This window comes from Hypomesus nipponensis, chromosome 15 (genome assembly GCF_054491055.1).
Source record: "Hypomesus nipponensis isolate SF chromosome 15, ASM5449105v1, whole genome shotgun sequence".
NCBI lineage: Eukaryota > Metazoa > Chordata > Actinopteri > Osmeriformes > Osmeridae > Hypomesus > Hypomesus nipponensis.
The window spans coordinates 1,213,752-1,228,657 of NC_140375.1; the positions used below are offsets into that span (position 1 = coordinate 1,213,752).

Consider the following 14,906-nt stretch of genomic DNA (forward strand, 5'->3'; position numbering starts at 1 on the left):
TTCTTTCTCCTCTTTGGAAGAGCTCCACGGTTGCCCATCGATTTGTTATTTAATCTTGAACCTGAACAGCAGACACAGACGCGACGGGAATACGCACAGACCTGGGCTTCTCGGATGCAGGAGGCCTATCGCATCGCATCAGAAAATAGCAAAAGCTGCTCGGCGAAAGGAAAAAAACATTATGATCGGGGTGTCAAAGGAATCGTACTGGAACCAGGTGACCACGTGCTCGTCAGGAACCTGTCAGAGAGAGGTGGTCCGGGCAAACTCCGTGCATACTGGGAGAACAAGGTGCATCGCGTTATTGAAAGGCTGGGAAATGGACCTGTGTACCGAGTTCAGGCAGAAACAGGTGACCGAACCCTCCGAGTGCTCCACCGTAATCTCCTCCTACCGGTAAATGATTTGCCACTCGAACCTGATGACCTGGGATGTGGTGTGAAAAAGAAACCACAAAGAACAAGACGACCTGCTAACTCCAGAGAGATGATTGATCCCGACTCCAACGATTCTGAGGATGAGGAAGGATATACGTGCAACCCCAGACCGTTACGCGTGTATGAAAGGAGATCAGTCAGACTCCGACCATCGCATTCTGAGCCCCACAGCAAACTTAGGGCTGTAGCGCCAGAGTTCCAGCCTACAACTCAGGGACCCGAGTCAGATGAAGCACAACAAGAAGAGGAATCTCGTCCTTTGATGATGCTAGAGCGAGTCAAAACGCCAACACAAACTGAGCTGCTACCATCTGTTCAAGTTCAGGGCCAACTCGAAGATGTTGTGGACGAGGACCCTGACATGGAGGCCGCACCTGCCTTGGAACCAGTGGATGAGAGAGAGCAACCCTTGCGGAGATCCACTCGAGTTGTAAAACCCAGAGGCATGTTCACATACAACCAGGCAGGACAGCCTACATACCAGCCTTGGAGGATGGGAGCACATGCAATGTATGCTGGTGTGCCGTACCCCATGCCTACATGCTCAGTCCTTCCACGAACATGCTATTACCCTACCCCAGCAGTATGGACATACTAGACACCTGACAGAAGACTATAACGACCGACGGACACTGACACATACTTACGGGACACTGACACATACTTACCGATACTCATACTGATGATTGACATTTCCAGACTTTGATACCGTACCTGACTTTGACTTGTTAGTTTAGTTCTAGATGTCCGGAGACATCTCTTAAAGTAGGGGAGAGTGTAACGGGTTAAGATTTAGTTTACATTAAACAGACACCCCCTCCTATTTTTTTATTCATAAAACTATTCAAATGTTCTATTATAGCGTGTTTGTACACGCCCGGCCGTTAGATGGCGCTGAAGCGCTCCGGTGAATCACGGGAGACCATAGCTTCCTCCAAGCCTGCTACGCAGTATTAAACGGGCGTGGGTCGGAGCAAGACAATAACTCTTGTGTGTCTCCGTGTTTTCACAGGTATAATAAACCATATTCGAAATTAGTTTATGGCTTTTCAAATATGAATATGATATCAATGTGATCTTCAATAGTGTGTTGGTAGCGTTGTGAGTTGTGTAGATATAAGTAATAGATTGTCTAACATTGTTGAGGATCGCCATTGACTGGCTAATAGTATGCTAGCTAACCCGTTCCAATACTGGTGATAAACTACGTTTAACCTTAAGTACAGTACTGAAATGTTGGTAACATGCTGTATTGAAAATATGTTTAACGGATCAACAGTATTGAGTTATAATTAGCAGATGCTTTTCTGCACTGTTATGTTCTGCGTTTTTATGTATTTTGCTGCTGCAAGTTAACTTGCGCATGCGTGAGACTACGCATGTGAAATGAGCCTGTATAGCGCATAAAGGTTGTGTGGGTGAACAGACACTAGTGGTTGTTAAGTCCTTGTTTCATTTGTGGAAATGCATTGATGTTAAATTCTTTTGGATGTTTATATGTTTTACTTTTGGATGATATGCGGGTATAGGTATCTACATGTAGATATAGAGATGCAAAGTATCATATATGTGACGTGTCAGTACTACACTATGCTATTATATATTCAAGTATATTTGATTGTTTGCATTTTCTCAAGATAATATGTATAATGTGATATATTGGTTCTATATTGCATTGCAAGATTATTATGTACGCAGTATTAAACTGGCGTGGGTCGGAGCAAGACAATAACTCTTGTGTGTCTCCGTGTTTTCACAGTTTAATCCAAGATACACAGTACTGTTCAGCCTGTGTGTCACTTGCTGCCGGTCCAGATATCCCCTAGGTCTGGAGCCGGTAACATATACAACCATTCAAGGTAACATGTGTTATTTACATCAATGTTACAGCTAATCTAGAAGAACCAGTGTATGCCAATCATGTTAACTCTTGTAAACTTGTTTTACTTGTCTTTACTGACAGACACATTACAGGTTATGCTCCAGAAGATGGAGACATTGGAGGAGAACCAGCAAGAGGCTCTCCTATTCAGGCGACTACAGGGCAGACACGCTGAAGAGTGATGGACCTACAGGTGGCCCAAACACAGGCTGAACTCCAAGACCTCGAGGATCGTCTTAAGGTGCTGGAGTTCCGAAAGAGTGGTAGGTGTTTTGAGATGCCATGAACTATGGCTTACATGCAGCGTTCAATGTTCAAATTGCTAACAAAAAGTTCATGACTTCTAATTGCAGATGCTGTGATGAAGTGGAAGACGGGACTGGGTGAGAAGGCTGTGGAGCTCCTCACAGCGTAGACACTCAAACATGCCATGGCAGCCCATTCAAAACAAGCCAGGTGAATGAATCATGATTGCAGCTTCCCAATCCAACCTTTCACATGGCTATGTGACCAAAAACTAGAATCCCATAATATTTTTTTGATGATGTATATTATTCTAGATGTGATTTTTTTATGACTTGTATAGCCCCTTACATACGTGCAATTATGTTGATAGGACACTAACTTATTTTGTGCTTCATTGTCTGGGCCAACAGACAGGACCTGTAGCGGGGACTGGCAGAAGATGTTCATTCACTGTTTGGCACTTTGTTTGAAATAAAATGACTGAATGTTATATGGAAATGCTGCCATGTTTATGATTAGCTTGAGTTAGGCTACACACCACACAAACATAGTCCTCCGGAAGTTGTCTATGTAGCCGCCTATTATACAAGAACAATTAGCATTTGGGGCAAATGAGGTCTGCATATGAACCACCCAAATATAAGCAATAGAATTGAGAAATATAGGTTAGTAATTAACGTCGCAGTTACGGACTGGCAGCGTCGGAAAATAACGTTGCTAGGAGGTTACGTTTACGGACTGGCAACGTCGGAAAATTACGTTGCTAGGAGGTTGCAGTTACGGACTGGCAACGTCGGAAAATAACGTTGCCATGACGTCAGGTTACGGACTGGCAACGTCACATGATTACGTTGCGGCAACCTTCTGGCGTCCCACAGATGCACGGTCCCGCAACGTCGTTGCGGCAACGTATGTTTGGTCATCGCGTGACGTTGCCACATCGTAAGGGCAACGTAAATGTGTTAGCTGGCATATGCCTATTATAAGAATCACATCCAAATCAAATTACATTATCTTCTCCGGCCAAGACAACAACATCTTTCTCTGTTGCACCGTTCCCCACTCAGCTTCTATGTAAGTTCGCATGCTGCAAGTTCAGGCAGTGATAAGCGCGCTCTGATGATTTGCATGTTAAACAAACAATATTCTTAATTTGTAGTACATTTTAAGAGATATTAAATACCATCGCCATTCGTTTACAATAGGACTGGTGATAAGAGTCTTATTATTAGTAGGCTATTAGCGGCTGAATCTGCAATGTCTGGCAGCCATGGAGTCAGTTGGCGAAAATGTTTGTAAATTATTAAAGTGTTTAAAATTTTGATTAGTGGATTCTCAGACGTTTTAGTAGAGTCTTGGTCGACCAAAGAAAATCTTAGTTGGGACAGCCCTAATAGTTCTAACTACCACCTTTCATTAAAGATAACAATTATGATTGAATTTTATCATTCCTTTAATCAAATTGCAATTGTATTAGCACATCCTTGCAAGTGACAAGTATTATTGCTTAAAGTTGGCACAAATTTCAAATGATTTAGCACATCTTTGCAAATGTCTAAGTACAATTGCCTTCAGCTAGGACAATTACCAATCGAATATATCTTGCTGGTCTAAACTGACTGTTGCTTTTCAGTCAAGTGGTTATTCTCTGCAAAACATATTGGCATAATTTCCTTGTGTACATCATCACCTGGACAATAATTCACTCCACTGTCAAAATCTTTCAGGCACATAATACCATGAAAAACATCATGGTATATACTGTAATATGGATCTTTTGGATCATCTGCTTACAGTCATTGTCAGGTGCAACTAGAACTTTCACCAATCACACAGTAAGTTTAGTTAGCTGATTCAAATGAATAGGTCGTTATCCAGCACCGCAGAAGCCTGCTTATGACCATTCATTTGAATCAGGTGTGTTGGAGCAGGGAAACATCTAAAACAGGCAGTACAGGGTGCCCTGAGGACCAGGGTTGGGAACCACTGGTGTAGGGGATGGTTGTGGCATGCACAACAATTCTTTCCCTGTTGCATCGCAAGGGAGAACATCAGATGTGATGTCAATGAAATCTGTGGCCAGACAGACAGGAGCGCAAGGATGAGCAGAAGAGTGAGGACGACAACTAGTGAAACTCAAGCTTTGCTTTACTTTCTTAGTGTATGTCTTGTTAGTCTAGGCTATACATAATGTTAGTTTTGATGTGCTTATTGTATGACAAGATATTGTGCTGTACACATTTCCTGTTATAGTAACCACGATGCACGGCAATTACAGTAACAATTTCCATGGCAGTGTGAGTGCAATATGTGATGTGAAACCTTGTAGGCTACTCTTGAATCAATCTTTTTTCTGGGCATTGTAAAAGTCCTTCGCTAACCTGTCCAGTTACATTCATTTGCAGAAGTGCCAGTGGTCCAGTGGGTTAGAGAGTAGTATTTGTAACTGAAGGGTTTGTTGTTCAAATCTAGATGACTGTTTCTGGGTTAAACTTGTTTTTACATTTTCTTTGTCAAGAGTTAACTCTGATCCTCTATGTATATTATTTAAATATTTTGCCATTTTCCGTTCTAGGTTTCATTTAGGGATGCACCAATACAACTTTTCAGTTCCGATACCGATGCCTGGGCTTTGTGTATCTGTCAATACCCAATACCGATCTGATACCGTTGTTGAATTAATAATAAACTGTGAACTTTCCACCTTATACCTTCCTTCCACCATGTGGAAGAGACTAAAGGCACCAGACTTTCCTCACTAAATATTACTTTCCTAACTAAGACAAATTAACAGATATAATGTATTGAATTCTCATGTATTTGTTATTTAAAAAACTATTTTGCATTTAAATCAAAAATATAATGTAATCAAACTTTTTAAAATAAATTATAATAAATAAAAGCTAGCAGTAGAAACTAAATCGTTTATTGGTCAAACATACAATAGTAATCAGTTACCAAACATTGTAAGCATGTAAAAAAATAAAAAAGATGTATTATTTATTTGTTGTCACTGGAGTGTGAACCATGGAAGTTTTTAGCTTGAAGCATTGCACCGTGCAGTGTACAGCTCGTGTCCAACCAGTGGACAGTTAAACTTAAAAGCGACATTGGAAACACAGCAAAGTTCCATATATCTGTAGTAAAGTTCATTGCCTTTATATATAGTTAGTAAAATATAGCTGCAAGCAGCGATGCGGGTTCCTCCGCAAAATGGCAAAACATAAAAATGTACATTGTAGAAGGTCAAGAGTTGGGACAACAAGAGAGCAAAACTACTTCATGTTGGGCCAACTACAATAGGCTCATAGGGGATTTGAACTCATGAGCATAAGGTTACAAGGCAGCCTCTCTATCATTTACACAAATACACCCCTTTCAGACATTTTGTATTACATTTCTCATTCCATTTCACCCTATATAAAAATACACCTGCCCGCACACTATCCCCCAATCTATGCCGTTTACCTCCCTCCCAGCACAAGTCAAGCCAAAGCAGAAATGCTGTAGCGGACGCATGAAGTTTAGACATCGACCAAAAATTGGCTCCCACAATCATAACACATTGCTCACAACACTATTCCCAGAATTTTTCAAAGATGGCTTAGACCGCTTTCCAGAACCACAGTCATCTTACAATCAAGAATAGCCTAATTGGCAAAAGGTCTATGGCACAGCCCATGATCATCTCCTTGTCAACATTAATGTATAAAGGCGGACTCTCACTTCCCATTAAACCACACATCATGCACTCTCAGGGTGACCAACAAGATTATTTTAACTAACAAACAACAATATTACAAACATATTGCCAGAGTGTAACTGAATAAAGATACATTAGAACATTTTCAACTCTCTTTGTATTATAGTAGCCAGCTGATTAATGTACGGTGAACACACAATATTAATACAGCATAGACTTTGAAACACAGATATTCAGATTTCCAAGTAATTTGAGTTGAAAAAGGACAGTTTAGACAGTAGTAGCCACAAACTTGCTACAGCCATACAATAACAGGAGCCTAGTACAGTGCAGCTAAAAGCAATACATGCTTATTGCAGGGTTAGGGTAACCCTAACCCTTAAGTGCAACAATAGCTACCAGTAGGCGCCAGAGAGTAATTACTGAACCTCGAATAATAATGTAGCCCTTCTGTTCCCTAATCGTCTAACAAAGGGCCCTGAATTGGTCTAACTATTTGCTTTATGGATTTTGAGTTCCTATATTTTTATCTTAAACTATTACCTCGACGAGCACATACACATTAAAAGTAAAAGCAAATACACTCTGGTAAATTTACATACACCTTTAGTGTAGTTTTAACAGACACCAAAAAGCATTAACTTTGTAGGCTAAATACACAGCACACAGTCGCACACAAGTTGGCAAAGAAAGAATAATCCTCAAATAAAACCTGTTGCAGGGCTGATTCGTTGGTGGGGGGCGTTGAGACTCTAAAACGATGGTCACTTCACTCTTATGAGCCAAACAAACCACGCTACCTTGTGCAATTATGTGTGTCTGTCAGTAATATCTCTGTGGATTGCAGGACAACTAAGAATGTCAGGTGTCCAATGCAATGGCGAGCGTGGATGTCGGCATCTTTTATCCAGCATGGTCAGAGGGAACCATGAGTGATGTCTGAAAAGTCTTGTGCAGTTGTCCCACGTTGGCAACAAATCAAACTAAACCTACTATATTCAACCGTGTTGGTTAAACAGTACTAGTTCATTCAATGTGTTAATGAAATGCACTCCACGGCTACAAGCTAGCTAACACGATACACGAGTCATTAACTTAATCATGCAAGCCCAGGTAACGAAACAATTGAGACCCATTCCCTTTCGACTACAATACCTCTGCTGTTAAGACCGTTTAAGAAATGTTGCAACAGGCTACAGTCTGAATCACGGATATAACTCTATGACATATGTTACAATCAGGGTAAATTGGGGTTTGTTATATCGGGGGGCTCTGTGGTTTCAGGGTTTCGATGGCACATGTGTATGCAAAGCCTACTAAAAAGGTATCCTACTCAGTTGAATGACTAACGCAGACTACCTAACTCATTACCCTTTGAATACATTTGTATAGTACTACTATGTGCCTCTTTAACATATGAAACGTTGAGATTCATCATCTTGCGGAAAAAACATGAAAAACTGAACCGTTGTTTGGCCAAACAACGGTTAAGGTCTACTGAAATTATTACCAAACTTAACTTTACGCTCGTAGCCTAACTCATTCACTGTTGACTATATATAATATATTTAAGTTGTTTGCATAATTTGTGATGACATACTTTGATTTAGTAGTTGCTTCTCTTAGATGCTTGTTTGCCTTCATACCTCGTGGCAGAAAATAACCGGAAATTACCAGCCTTGACACCTGTTTTTAGGTCACTTAATGATTTAATCATAGACATTCTTCATTATGTCTATGAATTTAATTGCCAGACATAGTAAAACAACAAAACTTTATTATTCATCAAATGCATACATTACATTTTTCTTTGCCATGTGGCAGCACAGTAAGAAAAAAGGCAGTAAACACATAACTGACAGCACACAAGCCTATAATACCAACAGTAGACTACATAGTAAATGGCAAACCAAAAGGGTAGACAAGCAACAAGTGAAACCAACGATCAATTGTGTTGACTTTCTATAGAGCAAACAAATCATGACTTTTATAGTTGTTAATTACGAAAGACAATTCACCTTTATATTAACTATCAAATAAACAATTAAACTAAACATTCAAGTAAATTGCATACCTTTGAAAAGACTGACTTATTGTCTGTTCTAAACAAGAAATGTTAATCTTTCCATCAATCAAGCTGTTGTAGTGAATATATATCATTTAGTGACTTTCTAGAAAGTTTCTGAGAAAACTGTAGCCTTGTGTTTTGATACTTTGTGCTAATAATATGAACAAGGCACTGATGTGTGCAGGTGGCTACAGCTCTATCTCCATGTATAAGCCTGTCTCTGGAGAATGTTTCATCAGATGCCGACAGACTACCCAATGTACGCTGTGTGTGTCAAGTCCTTTCTGCAAAAAGCTATATTCAATAAATACTTACTACATTCTAGCAGCTTTGGGTGTATTCATTCTCAAATGTCCACCACAATCGTCAATACCCCTGAGCCATAGCAACTACCATATAAAAGGAAAACTTACCAGTTAAATGAAAAAGGAGCCAGATTTAGCTATTGTGTAGGAATCCCCTCAGAATGAAACATTACAGTTACTATTTTGACTATACAGCTAGTCATACTGTGGTGTACCTAGACGCCTGTTTAACTAAATAAATAATCAGTATCACAAAGATTTGAGGCAATGTGGACATTTACATAAATACACCCCTTTCAGCCATTTTGTATTGTACTGTCCGTCTCTGGAGGCAGTGGCAAGCAGAGCCTGCCGTGGCAAGCAGAGCCTGCAGGCAGGCAGAGGCAAGCAGAGCCAGCAGGCAGGCAGAGCAGGCCAGCTGGATGAAGCCATCCTGGTGTCAGGGCTGAAGAGAAGCTGTCCAGCTAGAGAGGGGTAGTCCAGCAAGAGGTATGTGTTGCTCACATCATCCTCTGTTGCATCCTGATAGATAGATCTTTATTGGTCATTGTCACAGGTACAACTAAATTAAAGTGCTTCCAGTCAGTGCAACATTCATTGGCCTAAAAATCAATAAAAGGATAAAATGACTAAAGTACTACAATTACTAAAATAAACAACAATAACTAATAAATCAGAATAAATATACCTGAGACAGTACCATAAACAACACATCCATGTCATACATCCACAGTCATCACATAAAACATAACATGACATTGTGCACATTATTTTTTGGCAGCATTGACAGTGGTTATTGCAGTTGGATAAAAACTGTGTTTGAGTCTGTTTGTCCTTACCTTGATTGATCTGTGCCTGACGGCAGACGGTACAGCAGGGAGTGCCCAGGATGTGAAGTGTCTTTTATGATGTTCTGGGCTCTTTTGAGACAACGGGATCTGTGTAGGTCTCCCAGTGCGGGGAGAGGGCAGCCAACAATCTTTTGAGCGGTGTTGATGACCCTCTGGAGCATTTTCCTCTGAGCCACTGTACAGCTGGTATACCAAATGCCTATGCATACTTTCAATGGAGGCTCGGTAAAAGAACACCAGCAGTCTTTGTGTGATGTTACTCCTCAATTCCTGAGTATTCTCAGGAAGGACAGTCTCTGCTGGGCCTTTTTCAGCAGCTCAGAGGTGTCCACACTCCAGGATAGGCTGTCCTGTATGTGGACCCCCAGGAAGCGAAAGTCTGCCACCCTCTCCACACTGATCTGGCTGATGGTCAATGGTGTGATCTCCTCTAGTCGATCTCCTGTAGTCTATTATGAGTTATTTTGTCTTTGCAGTGTTAAGGAGAAGGTTGTTGGCCGTGCTCCAATTCGACAGCCGCTCCACTTCTTCTCTGTAGGCGGGCTCATCCCCCCCAGAGATAAACCCCGCCACTGTGGTGTCATCTGCAAACTTTACAATGGTGTTACTGTGATGGACAGGGGTGCAGTCGTGTGTGTAGAGGAAGTAGAGCAGGGGACTGAGCACACAGCCCCGGGGGGAGCCAGTGCTGAGGCTAAGGGCTGTGGATGTGTGATGGCCCACTCTGACTGTCTGCGGCCAGAGAGGAAGCCGCTGATCCACCTGCATGTGGTATAAGGGAGCCCGAGGTCCCCCAGCTTAATCACTAGCTTGTGTGGGAGGATGGTGTTGAATGCAGAGCTGTAATCCACAAAGAGCATTCGCACATAGCTCCCCTGCTGCTCCAGGTGTGACAGAGCGGCATGGAGTGCTGCCACCACTGCGTCTCCTGTGGATCTGTTCGCTCTGTAGGCAAACAGGTGGGGGTGAAGGCTGCGGGGCATCCTCTGTTACACTCCGTATTTTTTGTTGAGCAGGCCTCTGCATGACCCTCCAGACCTGGTAAAGTGAAGAAAAGATCCATGTCAGTTGTGAAAAATGAAGCTTTTTACATCTACACTTGACATAAACTACAGTTTTGACTGTGAAATGCAATGACATTACTTGAACTTAAATCCAAATGTGTTGAACTGATGGAGACCCGGCCATGCAAAGTCACTCCAAACATTTGGCTCGATTCCAGGCTCTGGCAGGAGTATTTAGCTCTAAACTGGTCAATATACACATCTGACCAAAGACCGACTCGCCCTTTGCCTGTAAACAGTGATTCTGACTGTCAGAGACCTTAATACGCTGACCGAGTGAAACTAGCCTGGCTAACGTAGGTCGCTTTCTCAGGAAAATGACAAATGAAATAGGCTTGTTTTGAAAGATCCTATATACTGGCTATCTTCAGCAGGCTCATGTCTACAAAAAGCAGCCCTGAATTTAGTGAATTACGATATTGTTTACACTGCCAGTGAGTGAGTGAGCGAGCCGAGTCTGTCACTGAGGCTAAGTCAAAACAATGTACCCCCGGGACGCAGTCTCACTCCACTTGCAAGTTTTCCACAAATCACAAAAATAATCGGAGCATCTGGCTAAAAGCACAATTCCCACATCTCCTAAAGGCTGCCCTCCTCGACATTTTTGGTGTCGACCGAACTGTGAAATGGTGAACTTATGAACATGACGCGACCAAAACATGGCTGCCGCCTAAGCCTATGCGGTCTTCCTGGCACATAGGCTTATTACAAAGACTTTCACGAGCCAAATCAAAATTCTGAGCCGACAGGTCTGTGGGGAATGCTACATGATTCACTAATTACACAGAGGGGAAAAAGCTAGCTACTTTTCGAGTTCGGTTTTCCGTCACTTCAAACTCACGATCTAAAGGTCAAACCTTCACTATAATTCAAGAGTAGTGTACTTTCACGAATCATTGATTCTAGCTTAAAATGTGTAAAAATAGGACTTACCGAACGTGGCTGTCTCCAACACGGCTATCAGGCGATTCCAGTTGAAAACAATAACGGCCACCGAAAAAGAAATTATATTCGTAACAGCGAGCTGCGATTGGAAGCAAAATTAAACAGGAGCTGAAGAGCTGAAGGGTGGGGGCTTGGTCAGCACACCATTTTCAGAAAAGATGTGTGTGCGTCTCGACAAGTTCGCGCGTGTGTCAAGTAGGTTGACCACCTGTCCCTCTTTGCGCTGTATCGCACAGCTTATTCAATATGCAACGTGCGGGAGAAGGGGTGAAAATGTTGTGCGACACACAACACAAAGCGGGACAGGTGGTCACCCTCGTGTCAAGGAGCAGGATGAGCCTGTGAGAATTTGGAGCACGCGCTGTGGAGCAATTCAATTGAACTCAATCATATATAGACATACCAAGGTGAAATTGTTTATGGTACTTCAGAGTGATGTCGTCTTGAACCCTATTAGGTTTGAAAAACAATATCAGATTTATTGACACAAAGATATTGAGGCAATGTGGACATTTACATAAATACACCCCTTTCAGCCATTTTGTATTGCATTTCTTATTCCATGTCACCCTATGTAAAGACATGTATTCTACACATCTTGATTTTTTAAAAGTCGATTGGATCTATGGTTCATGAGTAGAAGGGTTTTGAAGGTTGTACCAAAAGTTCGACTGTACAACACAATCTATCATGGCGGACCTTATGGGTTCTTGAGGCTTTTTTGTTCCCCATGAGAAATAAGGCATGTCTACCAATTTACAGGCATTTTGGACCAATGGGGAGCTGAGGAAATCAAGTAGACTTTGGGTGTGTTTTATAGCGCCACCTACGGGTGTACATGGGCCACTAGCCATCTGGGAGTAATGAGTGACCTGTTGTATCATTGGGCCAAATTGGGTCGAGGACTTTTTGAGCTATTGGGCCATTTAGCAGAGAAATATAATAATAAGAAGACTAAAATAAACAATAGGTTTCCTCCTGCCGGAGGAACCCTAATAAGAATACTAACAAAAACAATAGGTTTCCTCCTACCGGAAGACACCAAATAAGAATACTAACAAAAACTACAAGTTCTCTCCTACCGGAGGAACCCTAATAATAATGATAATACTAACAATAACAATAGGTTCCCTCCTACCGGAGGAACCCTAATAATACTAACAAAAACAATAGGTTCCCTCCTACCGGAGGAACCCTAATAATAAGAAAAGGTAGAAACGTTGTCAAATTGTCACTGTAGGGAAAAATCTATACTGCCGACATTATGGGTTCTTGCAAAATTTTTGTTCCCAATGAGCAATAAGGCATGCATACCAACTTTCAGACATCTTGGCCTGATGGGGTCAAAATGTCATCCCTTTTGAAAGCGTGTTCTTTAAGTTAAAGTTGATGTACTTGTTTTATGTTTATTTTAACCATGTAAAGTGACTTTGAGTATTTTGAAAAGCGCTATATAAATAAAATGTATTATTATTAAGTTCATGTCTTTTATTGTCAGATGCAATACTGGACTGAACTGGACAACAGTTTCTTTCCAAGGGCCATCAGGCTTCTGAATGGACATTGACATTGATTCAGCTAGTGGTTGCACTATCAGCAATATTGCACTATTGTACTTCACTTGTCTGAAGTGAGTATAGGTTTATAAAGTCATTGTGAATTTAATAAACGCAGCCCCTGGTCAAGACGAAATAAGCGCCCTTCTCCTAAAACAGATTGTTCCCGAAATCTTTGAGCCAATAACACATGTTTTTAAGACTTCCCTGAGAAACGGAACGGTGCCAGCAGACCTAAAGATAGCAAAAGTTGTGTGTTTTTACTCATTATCGTCCAATATCAATCTTACTGGCCTTTTCAAAAATCATGGAAAATGTAGTTTATAAACGGATTGTGAATCCTAGAAGTTAATAATATATTATACACACATCAATATGGATTTTGAAGGAAATACTCAACATACATGGCGCTTTTACAACTTGTTGATAAAATCACCACATCTCTAGAAAATAACAAATATACTATTGGAATATTTCTTGACCTTTCAAAAGCATTTGATACAGTAGATCACAATATACTTCTCAAGGAACTATTCAAATATGGATTTACCGACTTCACCCTATGTTGGCTAAAAGACTATTTGACTAACAGAGAGCAGTTTGTCTCTAATCAAAATAATAATTCCACCGAAAATGTATTAACATGTGGTGTACCACAAGGATCCATTCTTGGCCCCCCTCTTATTCCTTACTTTTTATGTTAATTATTTGGCGTCCGTACCTAAAAAAAATTGGCCGTGTTATTTGCAGACGATACCAATTTATTTATGTCCCACAAAAATGTTGACACTTTAGTGACATCTATGAATAATGAATTGTACAAGGTAAATCTATGGTTTAAGGCAAATAGATTATCCATCCATGTAAAAAAACAAACTTAATTATCTTTGCAGGCAGAAAAAAGAAATATGATAAAGAAAAAGCTAAGATCTATGTTAATGACAAATCTATCAATAAGGTAAGTCACACCCGGGGGCCGTTCGTCGTAAGGGTTGAAGCTAAGTTAATAAATTGTCCCTTTAGCCCGTTAAAATTAGCGAGCTAACTGAGAACCGCAAATATCGGTTCGTCAACGGCTGATCCGCATTCAAATCATGTGGTTTATTTCAATCAGGCTAAACTTATCAGGGCAAGTGCACGAGCACGTCCTACTTCAAAAGGCAGGAAAGGTCGATCACCAAAACCGTGATATTCTAACGGTATGATGGCGGAAAAGACGAAAGAGAGAGCGGTGATATTCTCGCCATCTGAGCAAACTATTATAATGAGTCTCTACAAACGCAATAAGCATATTATCATGGCTAAGTCAAATACCGCCACCGCTGCCAGAGCAAGACAGGCAGCTTGGCAAAAAAATTGCTGATAAACTAAATGCGTATTTTGGTAAAATGTATATGCTCATCTTTAGTGCCTTATTACCCCAATCAATCAGATCACATTTCTTTAAATGTGCATGCTGGCAGTAGGCTTAATGGAAATTAATCATCGAATGAGATCTTGCTAGCAAAAATAATTATATAAACTCTTTCAGAATAAGTATAAAAACAAGGCCAAAGAGTCTCTAATTGATACCAATTCATAGACACTTATGAGGATATATGTAGGCCTACTGAAAGCGCTTATATCATGTACTAGGGTGATATCAGGTCAAATGGGCCACTTTTTGGTAAAACGTTTGGGACAATAATACAATACCTTGCCTTTTCCATGTGTTTTTATGATTACTAATGACTGTTTTTGATTTTTTGTTGTTGAAATGATGTAATAAAATTATTTAGGCCCTACAGTTCTTGAAACATCAGGTGTGCCAACTTTTTTTGCACAAGCAGTTTCAGGTAAAATGGACCAG

The 14,906-nt window shown here is 40.8% G+C and overlaps 1 long non-coding RNA gene across 1 annotated transcript; it reads left to right on the top strand.

Moving 5' to 3' along the window:
- Positions 1–860: 860 nt before the first annotated feature.
- LOC146256950 (uncharacterized) lies at positions 861–3,074 on the top strand. The gene is made up of 4 exons (XR_014729980.1): positions 861–2,296; positions 2,401–2,582; positions 2,673–2,775; positions 2,976–3,074. It is a non-coding gene; the product is annotated as an uncharacterized LOC146256950 (long non-coding RNA).
- Positions 3,075–14,906: the final 11,832 nt, after the last annotated feature.